The sequence below is a fragment of the Taurulus bubalis genome (genome assembly GCF_910589615.1).
Source record: "Taurulus bubalis genome assembly, chromosome: 9".
Taxonomy (NCBI): Eukaryota; Metazoa; Chordata; class Actinopteri; order Perciformes; family Cottidae; genus Taurulus; species Taurulus bubalis.
This window is the reverse complement of record NC_136597.1, coordinates 18,783,911-18,796,055: the sequence shown is the minus strand read 5'-3', so window position 1 is coordinate 18,796,055 and position 12,145 is coordinate 18,783,911.

Below are 12,145 nucleotides of genomic sequence, written 5' to 3'. Positions count from 1 at the left end.
TACCAAGCAATAGTCGCGTGTTCCAGCCCCTAGAAATTGAGGATTTGTTGCTTTTCTTTGTTTCTTTGTTTCATATTGTAGTAAAATGAACCAATCTGAGAAATTGGTAAATTGGGATGGGTATTAACGCTTCTTTTTTTCCGTTTAGTAAAGACCACAGCACTGCAACAATAACGCCAAAAAAATGTACTGGAAACTATATTGCTAATCGAATAACCATTTTATTCTTACCATTTAGCTCTTTCCTGTTTCTCAAATGTGATACTTTGATGATGCTTCCTTTGTCTATACATGATAGTAAGTAACAATTTCACTCGGACTCGAAGATATTGTGATGGTAGTTTGTTTTGACTATTTTCTGACACTCTACAGACAAAAGTATGAATCAAAATAATAATCTGCAGCTGATTCAGTGAGGGGAAAAAAAAATTGCTGACCCAGTGCATGTGATATATTTGAATGCAGGCTGTGGAAAACTAAGTGGGACCACAGGCAGGCAGGATGGTGTGCTGCTGGACTCAACACACAGACACACACAGACACACACACAGACACACACATCATCCAGTCCAAACGCAAAGAGGAACGAAAGCTTCCTCTGTTTTTTCCACCCAACTGTCAGTTAGTGAGTCCAGGCCAGAGGAAGTGGGACAGATGATGATCCCTCTGAGACTAAATGAAATAAAAGGATGAATAATAAAGATGTCAGGTTCGCGTGTTCGGTAAAAGTAACCCACAGTGAAAAGAATATGCTGATTTGGAAAGCATGTCTCTTTTGTAGACTTTCTTTCTTGCTGTGGAGCATACATGCATTTTATATCACTGCACAGAGCTCATGCATACAGATGAGATGCATGTTTACCAGGATGTCCTCTCTGTAACTATTTGTCTCTCTACCAGTGTGTTTTTTCTTTTCTTCCGTTAGCTTTCTGCTCCATTGGTGCTCATCCAACACAGATGATGGTGGGGGTCTCTCTGTGGCTGCTCGCTGGGCTCTTCCTCTCCGCATCCTGTTCACATTGTGTCATGAACGTGTTCAGGCAGCACCCCAACATTCCCCTCAGTCGCCCCACAATGGACACCATCTCCACCTGCTGACTGACCCGTCTGCCTGGTTCCTTTCCTCCCTCTCTGGCTTTCCTGTTTTTAATCTCTCTCAGGGATCATACATAAACAAACTGCGTGCACTGCACTCTCACACAAATCCGCCTGATAGATATGTATAATAACATAACTTTTAGGGTCTATCCCTTGTCTGCTGCAGATTACTTCAAGCCTGAGGGGCTCTAATCAGAAATGAGCAGTATGAGTCACAGTGCCCCTGAATGAGATGGAAAGACAATCAGCCTAGTTCCATTAGCTGTTTTAAATTGTTTCTGAGATAGGCTGAGAGGCGGCAAGTGGCTGCAGGTCAGTGGGTGTCCTCCGTCTCATTTCCTGCCCAGCGGCTTGTGGGCTCCAGCACCAGAAAAGAATTATACCCTGACTCACACTCAGACCCACCATTCTTTCTCTCGCTCTTCCTCTTTATACATCTCTCTTTCCTCCTGTGGGCTACTCCAGTATGATAAGCACAAGCTCTTCTCTCCATGTGGCCTCTTTGGCCCGCAGAGAGTAAAGACCTCTGAAATCACTCTGCTGCTGCTGCACTGCCCTGTCAAACGTCGGTGAACATCAGCAATATGAGTTTGTGAAAACACACTGTTTCCACTCTAGCCCGGAGAAATGGAGGGCAGAGAGAGACGAAAAGAGAAGAGCCTCTTGGTGCCAAGTGTGGACTGAAACAGAAAACTATGGGTGCCAGTTTCCTACAAATTCCACAAAACACCACACAAGCTGCAGCTTGCGAAGATAAGCCTATTTACATTGGTAGAAATATCATAAGTACTCTACTTGAGTGAAATATTAGAGAACGTTAGCTTGACATGAATACTTGTAATGAGCTTATTTTGCTATTTGTACACAGTATTGCATTACTACCTCTATTACAGATATCTGAAAACCTAGTTTTGAAATAAATAAATATTCCTCAACAAAAATATTCATGATTAAATGAGCGACACTCAAAGATGAAGTTACTAAAGCTGAAATGATTAGCTGACTAATGAAAAGAAAATGATTCAGCCCCCTACTTAATGCCTGTCAAACGTCAATAAGTGTGGATTTTCTTCATATCCTATGATAGTAAATTAAATTATGGACTGTTGGTCTTACAAAACAAGACATTTAAAGTAATCACTATAAGTTCTGCGAAACTATGAAGGACGTTTTTCACTACTTTGACATATTACTGAAATATAAATGAGAAATAATTGGCAGATTAAGTGATAATGAAAGTAATTATTAGTTGCAGCCCTAGAAAAAAAATACTAAGTTAATTAAAACCTCGGCTATCAACTCATCAGGACTGTGTGGATGTGCCTTGATCAGATGTGATTGACAGTTGTCCGTCTATTTCTTAGCGTGATCACAGTCTCTGTAACATCCTTTGCTGATCACACCTGAGGGCTGTGCTTTAGGTGCTAATTATCTATCATTGTGCCCATAATACCGCATAATCGCTGTAATCCTTTGTACCAAATTGAGACCATGATTTTGTAACAGTGTACCCCATAAGCTATGATGAGCTATCTCTGCATTGAATGCTCCTGTGTGTGTGTGTGTGTGTGTGTGTGTGTGTGTGTGTGTGTGTGTGTGTGTGTGTGTGTGTGTGTGTGTGTGTGTGTGTGTGTTGGTTCAGTCTACTGTACCTTAGTGCGCTTGGTGCTTGTGTGTGAGTTCATGTCTGATCTGATTGATGGGGGTGGTAGTGGAGGCAGGGCTGCCCTGATTGGAGCTGCAGGCAGCACTAGGCTTCTCATTTACCTATGATAATGCACCTGTCACCTTGATACGAATGCCTCGCAGCACATTTGTTGCGGATGGCAGTTTTGGCCTCTTCTTCACTTTTCTTCTTCTTCCTTCTCCTCCCTGCTCCATCATGTCCTTCGGGTTCTATCTTCTCTCTCAAGGTCTTCTGCACTCTTGTACACGAGCACGTAAAGTAAGCTCTATCGTTTGGAGAGTCTTGCTGACACCGTGCCAAAGCTGCCCATGGCAGATGGAGGTTTGTGCTTGTGTGTTTCTCCCTCTACCTCTCTTGAACGCAGCAGCTACAGTATTTAATAGGATCTGTGTTCACTAATGTACCGGGATTGTGTGTGGACTTCAAATGCAACTGCCTCTCCAACAAGGCTAGCAGTCTGCGCGTTTCAATACCCATACTACCTCACAAATAGTATAGCATAAAACGTTTCTGTATATCTGAATACATAGTATGTCAATACCAGGATCTCCAGACTCACGGACTTTGAGGTGCGCTGCTACAAAGTCTGTGAGGGTTTACGACTGTGTCACTGCCAAATCATCGAGTGTTTGAGGGTTCTTTCTCAGACATTTTGAGCCCTTCATGAACCTTTTTTGTCCGTCCACATTTTAGAAGGTTTTGCTCTCGGGAATTACCCACAATTCATAGCAAAGGGACGATAAACACAGGGTTACAAAAAAGTGTAAACAAAGAGGACGGCATATGGGTGTTCAGCCTGGCAAATTACATTTACTCATAAACATTACGTATTAAAGATGGAATATTAAAACAGATTTATTCATCAAACATTACATTTTGTCATTGAAGCCCTTTTGACAAAAACAAGTAATAGATTATTTGAAATGACCTTTCATCTTGTGAGGAAAGCGCCTGGAAGACGTTTATATCAGGGAGTTAATATAAATACCCACAATGGTTTATAATATTTTTTGCTGTTGCCATAGTAACGTGATATGTTGCAGCAAAGTGCTGTCCCATTCGAATGTACACCACTTGAAGCCCTTACAGCCTCTCACAGTCCATACACCATTTAACAGGTGACGTCAGAGGTCCCTGAGGGTTTAGGGGGGACATTGGGATCGGGTTCATGAAAACCAGCATGCCTTTCTGGCTGTTCTGACCAACAATCCTTTGCACAGCAGATATATCAGCAAGAGGGTCAAAGTTCAGGGTGTCCCCTTGTCCCAAATGAATGCATGCAACAGTACGTATTGTAAGGGCAGCTGCAGTAAGTATGTAGAAAATGTATGCGATTACAACGCAGCTATACAACATACACATACGCCCTCCGAGTCAACTCATTTGCTGGCTGACAGATATGTGATGTCTCCGTGTTGAAGAATAAGCGTTATGTGACCTTATGGAATGTGTGCACAGCCAGTACAATAATAAATTATTAAGAACAGAACATGGGAACTTTCATTAGAAACGATGTTCTATTACATCTCACAACGAGAAGACTCAAACCTGATTGCAGCAGCTACATTATCATTGTGTAAAGTCCTTGCTCAGTTATTTGTTGTTTGTCTTAGCTCATAGAGACTATAGTCATGTCTAAATTGATTGCTAGCATACATTTGTAGCTCAGCGTTGTCTAATCAGAAGCTATCAACTGTGTAAACATGAAGTCACAGTTTTACCATGATATATTACATCTTCACTATTAATACTTATAGTATACTGTAAGTATACTTTTGTTTTAATTAAACCATTTTAATATTTCATGCAAACATGGAAAAATGTGTCAAAAGTCAGTTGTGTTCAAGCAGTTTAGGATAAGTGTGAGATATCTGATCACGCTAACTCAGCTGATGTTCGTGAGTGAGGCAATAAGCAAAAAGAGTTTCCATCATCATTTAACACCATTCTAGTTAGATATTATATATTTTACTCCTGTACCAAACCTAATCCCAACGTTAGCTATATCTGGGATCAGTTTTGCTAACAAAAGTTAGCCCACATCTGGCCATTACTGTAATTTACCCAAATAAAAGTAGCACTACCACAATGTGAAATTAAGATTATGATTGGGTACGTATTATTACGATAAGGTACTTGTGTATATAAAAAATAGTACTCATAATGCAGAAAGATCACGCATGTTGTTGTATCATGCAATACATATTATACTACTACTATTAACTTTACATTTTTGGAGTGTTGTTCTGCTGATGCATTGATGTATAAGTAGCGTTTTACTGCTGCGGCTGGTAAAGGTTGTGCTAAATATAACTATTTTATATACTGCTGGGTTCAATTTCCCTTATGTGCAGTACTTGAGTGAATGTATTTTCACCCCTGGCAGAATTGATGTAAATATTTAGTAACAGCTAATCTTAGCAAACACATTTGAAAGGTTGAACTTTTGAAGAGCTGGTGTTATTGGCTCCAGTAGTCTGTGTCCTTTCATAATATCTTTCTATAAGTAATTTTCTCCTCACTAGAAAGGCTCCAGTTCCTCCACCAGATGTCTTCTTTATTCCCCGTAGCTCGTTCCAGTCGGTTTCTTTGCTCTCCAGAGGGCCTGTGTGTGATTTATTTATCCTATCTGCACATTCAGTGCCAGGAACACACCCCGAGAGCACACAGGACTATGGGAACGCTGCCTTGAGCCGCTGGAGAGTGTCGAGAAAGGGAGAGGACTTGGAGGACAGATAGATAGTAAATCAGTCTGGATCCAAAGATGTGTGTCAGAACTGTAGCATGTTAGGTCGAGACTGCTTTAGAGGACGTAAAGGGAGAGGCTGAAAGTCTATGAGGGTGTTTAGTTTTGTTTTTTTTGGGGGGAGTGAAGCTCCAGTAGCTCCCATTAGTCACTCTGTCAGACGTTAGAGAGAAAGACGAGACTACAATCGTCCCATTTGGTGCCGAACAGCCTTTGAAATTCACATTTCCCAATATTGGCAGGACTTGATCATGATTAAAGAATGAGCCTGTGTGGTGTTGGGAATGTCTCCTGGCATAACGCTTCGCCTCCAACCTCTACTCTAATCTTATGCCATGCAGAATTCTCCAAGGATAATCAACGGTTACTGTTTTGATGTCTCTGGACAATAGCTGGAGCTTGTTTGCTTTGGATACCAACTGCTCTCATTAAGGAAAAGCACAGGACAAATAAAAGAGAGGAACACCCCTTCATGGGGTCAGACCTTCCTGTTTAACAACCAGCTTCCTGTTGGGGCCCCATGATGTGACACATGCGACCGACACACCATTGACACCTCTTTGTCTCTGGACGTTCATCCTCAACCTTCACGGGGAAAATGCACTACATATTGGAAATGCAAACATCCTGCCACCTTTTTCCTGCTCATCCACACATATACAGATCACATGTGAACAAATTCACAATTATACTAAGTGACGTCAACAAATCTAAAAAGATAAAAGCAAGAGGACTCTTGTCAGCGTTTTTGAAGTTACTGTCACCATCTTCAAGCTACCTTCAGTTATTTACTTTCACCACGACCAGCGATTGGAAGTAATTCGGCTGCATTTAATGAGCTGTCAGTTGGAAAGGACTGGCTTTCAGCATGAGTGCCCATTTATTTCCACTGCTTATTGAGCAGGACTGAAATGGTGGAAATCAAGCCTCTCCTGATGTGACGAGCACAGAATGGATATCCCTAACATGGCAGCCTGCTGTGTTTCGCGTGTAAGGACAGACCAATGGACGTAATAGGAGCACAGAACAGCAGACGCCTCCATGTCGGGGAGTTGGAAATGGACTCCTTTAATAAAAAGTTAAATAAATGTATGCATCAGTGTAATCAAAACAAGAGGATGGATGTGGGGAGCAGAGCGGATGGCCTTCAGTGGAATATTCTCGAATGCTGATTAGAGAAGCCCTGTTAATGAGATTCACTGACAGTCTAATTCGGAGAACAGCATGCCCCCTGCTGTGCCTGTCTGTGCCGTCCCTTTCTCTCGGGCGCCTTCCTCGTCTCATATTCTGCTCTTTTTCGCACTTTCCCCTTCCAGTCCCTTCTCCGCAGAGGGATCCATGTTCACGCAGCAGGGGATCTCGCCCTTTCCACCAAACTCTGTAGCGATCACCGGTGTGGAGTCGTGCCTCTAACACCACGCGCTTTGCACAGCCGTGCTGTTGCTTCTTCTTGAGGGCATTTAAGCAGGAGGAGAGGCCAGTCAACACACTCACACACACACACAAAGCACCTTGGGATGCAGGGACGGGTGGCGCCACGTGACAGGCAGGCAGCTGGCTCACATTAACAGGGGTAATGACAAACGGGCCACTGCTGTTGTTTTTCTCGCCTATAAGTAGTGCATCATATCCTGTCAGGTGCTGTCACTCAACAGAGTGCTTCGGTATGTGTGTGTGTGGACACTGTGTGTGTGTTGCCCACTAGCCAAGTCCTGGAGGATCCATCTCTGGGCTCAGTGGAGAGCTGTGTATGGAAAGTAGGGGGCCCAGATGTTTTAGCTCAATAAGCTTAAGGATGAGTTCATGGGGAGAACATTTGAGGCTTTCAGCTCTGTTGACCTTAGAGAGAAACTCTTAATCCAGCCAGTTTGAGGACATATGTGTACATATCCTTTTCTCAAGAGAGAAAGCTGGAGATGCAACTATTGTGCAAGTTCTTTTGTTCAAATAAACTGTGACCTAATTACTTTTTTGGAATAAGAGCACTTAAGAACCAAGATGGGAAGAGTAAAACATTGGCCAGATGCAGAAACAGAAACAAATGTGTTGCAATGCCTGTTTGTGTGTGTGCACAAGATTATGAGAAAGAGGAGGAGATAAAGAAGAAGAATCAGGGCGAGAGGTTTTAAAGGAAATAGTTTAGACTGTGATTGTGCACAGCAGGAAGGGGGGCGAGAGGTGTTTGCAGCCAGACTAAAGTGGCCCCTATTAAGTAGAAGTGTGTCTGTGTGTGTAGGTGATCCTGTTTCAGAACAACTGCAGAAAAGTCCCTCAGGCCACACACTTCTTCTGCCCTGTTAGATGAGCGGCTGCAGCCTCAGCGCTGTGACAAAAAGGGAGAGGTCAGCGGGGGTCAGATGGAGGGATGGATCCCACGGTGCTGCGTCTGCACTCTGGTCACGACACACAACTTCCCCCAGCAGAGGAGAAACAAAGCCAAACCACAGACATCCAGGGAAGTGTTCCCCATATGTTGCTTCTGTCCAGACTGTACTGCTGCAGACTCAGTGGTCACACGTTGATTATTCCATAAACATTGATATACACCATGATTTAGCCCTTTGTAATTGTGTTAACGTTTCTATAACAAACCATCAGGGAATAAGACGGTTTATGTGATGTTTTGCATTTGTTATTACTTATTCATTTGTTTTAACTTTTTGTTGTTTTGTAAATGTTATTCTGTCCACATGTGTGATGTCTTTTTAGATGCACCTGTTTTTGAAATGCTGCATGCCAAATTCCCCACTTGGGACGAACAAGAACTGAACTTGACTGAACTGAAATGCTCTCAATTCTAGCTCAGCTCAAATACAGTCAGTCATTTTTTGTTGTTCCCAGATGGGTGACTAAGTGTTTGCCTATAAGTAAACTTAGTTGTGACACTACTGCATAAGACCAAGGTCATTAAAAATGTTTTTGCAGCAGTAGAGTCCTCATCCCTATGTACCCTGCCCGTCTCCTCACTCAGATTACAGTGTCAGGTATTGGCAACATAGTGGAGAGAAGGAAAGGGACTGTACTAGTCTTTTAACATCTCACTGGGAAGTACTCCTGCATATGTGGAAAAAAAGGATAAAACGTTTTGTTCCTCAAGGCAGCGGCAGTTGGCTCTGAAGAGAAAATGTAAAATGTAAAATAAATCTGGAGGAGTGGAAAGAAAGAAGTGATCTTACAGACCCCTGTGGCCTGCTCCTCATCTACATTAGCTATTACATCTTCAACAGAACCATCAGCAGTCGAGTTGCATTATGGGTAATATAAGCACCAGGTTTTGACAATGAAGGAGAATGCATGCATGATGTGAAAAGATGATATCTCTGGTTCTGCGGGATCTGTTCTGATTATTTTGTTTAGCAGTTCATTGTGAGACCAACATTTATTTTATTATAGGAGTAAAATACTCAATTTGGGCAGTAATCATTTTAATATTTTTGAGACTGTATTTTAAACATTTCTTTATAATATTTCACCCTCCCATGGCTCAGGCCCAGTTAATGTTTGCCGTCATGGAGGGTTTCCTCTTCAGACGGACCAGACAGCAGCAGGACAGGATGAGCTCGGCAGTGGTCCACCTTGTCCTTTCCAGTCCAAATCCGTCCAATCACAAGGCAATGCTTCTGAGGATGCAGCCAATCCCTGCACCAGGGGACAGAGGGGTCATGTGAGACCAGTTAAGTATTTTATGAGGCCATGCCAGACAGACGGGGGAGTGGGGCAGAGGAACACTGTCTTTTATGGGCTACTGGGGATAGTGTGCTTCCATCTCAGGGCTAATAAAGGTCTCCCCAGCATGGAGACTCTCACAGCCTAGGGGCGTAACAAGGTGCACCTGGGCTCTGGATGGAGACCGCAGCTTAACCCCTTCTCTCCTCAACCCTGCTTTTCACATATACGTTTCCATCTCACCACTTATCGCAGTAAGCTTTCACAGTGCCCAGAGACCCCAGTATTCTTTGGACCAAAGGTTTTCAAACTGTGAGGCTGGAGGGGTGAACGGAGGGGCTTTGCCTTGTCAGTCAGAAGTAATACACTTAGTTTTAGATTAAGAGAGGCTTAGATTTTGAATATGTGCAGCGTGATTAGACTTTCCTAAACCTGCAAAAAAATACCAGAAAAAAGACTCTCCTAGTCTGAATTTTGCTTGAGAATTATTACGTTTTTAAGTTCATCTTTGGGTTAATAGTATTCAGACCCTGTCTAAAAAACAGGCTTGGTTGTAGCCCACAGCTAACTAACCGACTCCATGGCATCGTTATAATTTCTGTTTACATCCCCCAAAGCCTCCAAGTTGTCTTTATTGTGTCTGCCTTAATGCTTGTGATAGTTCATCCAGAGGCAGCGGAACTCAACAGTGAAGGCGAGCAGTATATATAGAGTATACTGTACCGTCTTGGGGTTAGCTTGTGGCTCTGGTTAGTTTTATATTCAACAGCCAGCTGCAGGGAAAAGTGAACTCACTCGACTTTTACTGACCTTTCCTTCTGTGCTGACAGGCCTTCATGATACACATGTGCACCCACAAGAAGTGAACGCCTGTATCACTGGGGAGAATACCAGTCCCATAATCCAGGATGTGATTAACTCCACCGCCAGGAAAGAGAGGTGGGGTTGTCGAAGCTGCACAACTAAATTAATTTTATTTCTTAAATTGAACCCACAATTTTCCCCACTTGCACTCCTGTATCCACCCATCCAGGGAGTCGAGCAGTTTACTGCCAGCGAGAAAAAATGTTTCGCTAGATTGGCTTTGTCAGTTTGATTCATGTGGGGCTCGCTAGCGAGTGCGTTATTGTGCGATCCTGCGCCTGTCCTCCTGCCGCAGCATGCTCTCCTCCCGGTGTTATTAACTTAGCATCTTCTGTGCCCTGTAAGAGATGAGTAGTCACAAGGGCGTAACTTGGAAAATGATCAATTGTTAGAGGAAAGTTTCTTTTTGCTGATTGAAATCTCACCATCTTCTCTTATTGTACTCTCTGCTGTGAAATGGTGGGTGGGTGAAGGGGGCAACAGAAGGGAGGGGGAAGAAGAAAGAGTGCGAGGGAGAAAGTAGAAGGGAGGATATCGAAAAGGCTTGATTTGGTATGCAGTGCAAGACAGCCGTGAGCAGCCTCTTCTCTAAAGTTCGATCATCGGATGCCACATTGGTCCCTCTCACTCAACACAGAGTTCACACAAAACCAGCTGAGAAATCTGGTTTCTGATTCATCAGCAACATTGTTTTCTCACATGGCAGATGTGCAACTGTTTATATCGCTAAAGCATGTTGTACGATAACATTAAAAGTGGCTGATTAGTTTAGCTGAGCATCAAGACTGGAGGCGAGGGGAAACAGAGAGACAATAACCACCGTAAAACTGTTTTTTATACACTTCAGTTATTGTACAGATTAAACAAGCATCATATAACGTGCTATGATCTGTGTAGAAACCCGAAAATGAAATATATTAATTTAACTCGAGCGCTGTAATAATTCGTTGATTAAGACGACTTGTCAACCAACTAAACATGTATACATATTTGAGAGAGTTAACTGGTTTGGTCATTTATCCAGCAGAATTACCAAACATCCACTAAGTTCATCCTCTCAAATGTGAGGTTTTATATAAATATATATATCTTTGGGTTTGGGGATTTCAGGTTTGAAAAAACATGCGATTGAAGACAGCATGTGAAGATTTAAGAACAGTTGTGTTTGACCAGACAATATTGAAAAAAATAACTGACAATTAATTGTCTCATAGATATCATCATTAGTTGAAACAAACTTAAAATGTTTGCTATGGTTATATTTGACAAAGAAAGCATTTTCAAACAACAATCCAGCATATTTAATAAAAGGAACAGTACATGAAATATGAAGATACAGCAAGCAGGCGGTTAACTTAGCATAAAACCCTAGCCTTTACTCTCCCGAATATAGCAAATAAATCAGATAAATGTTGAGTCAAAAAATCTCAGCTATCTCCAGCCTTCTACCAAGTGTCTAGCTTATCTTTTTTCCCCTCACTGCAGTCTGCACTTGTATGCCATGAGCTTTTGTGGCCTGTGGATCAGAGAGTAAAAGTGACAGGGCGGGACGGTAACTGTCCCCCGAGGGACGTGATGTCCTTCTGCCTCAGCAGTGAGCGAGAGCCAGCCAGTCCTAAATGAAAGCCTCGGCCCAAATTCACCATGACAGAGAAGATGGAGCCTCAGTCCCGATGGCGACTGGACACTCAGTCCGGTCTGATCGGGAGCCACGTTTACACACTGCAGCCATATGTTTAGAAAAAGTACCGTTCGGATCCTGAATAAATGAAATCCATCCATAAAAAGAGTCAAACTGCTTTGATATTGCCGTGTGCACAACAGGTGCCACAAGTCTGGCTTTGAGCCACTGCCCAATAGTCTGTGGTGAGGAGTATCACTGTAAATCACTCATAAAGGAGTTTTGCTGGCTCGTCTGCTGTAGTGCATATGCAGACGTGCTGGTAAACCTCAGAAGTCTGCTCTGTGATTGGAGAGAGAAATGATGGGCCTCTTGGTTAATGGGGAAAGCAACCGGCTGAGGAAGCCTGTGTTTTTCTAGCTCATCTGGCTTAGATTAGAGCACGCCTGCACTCCACTGTCAC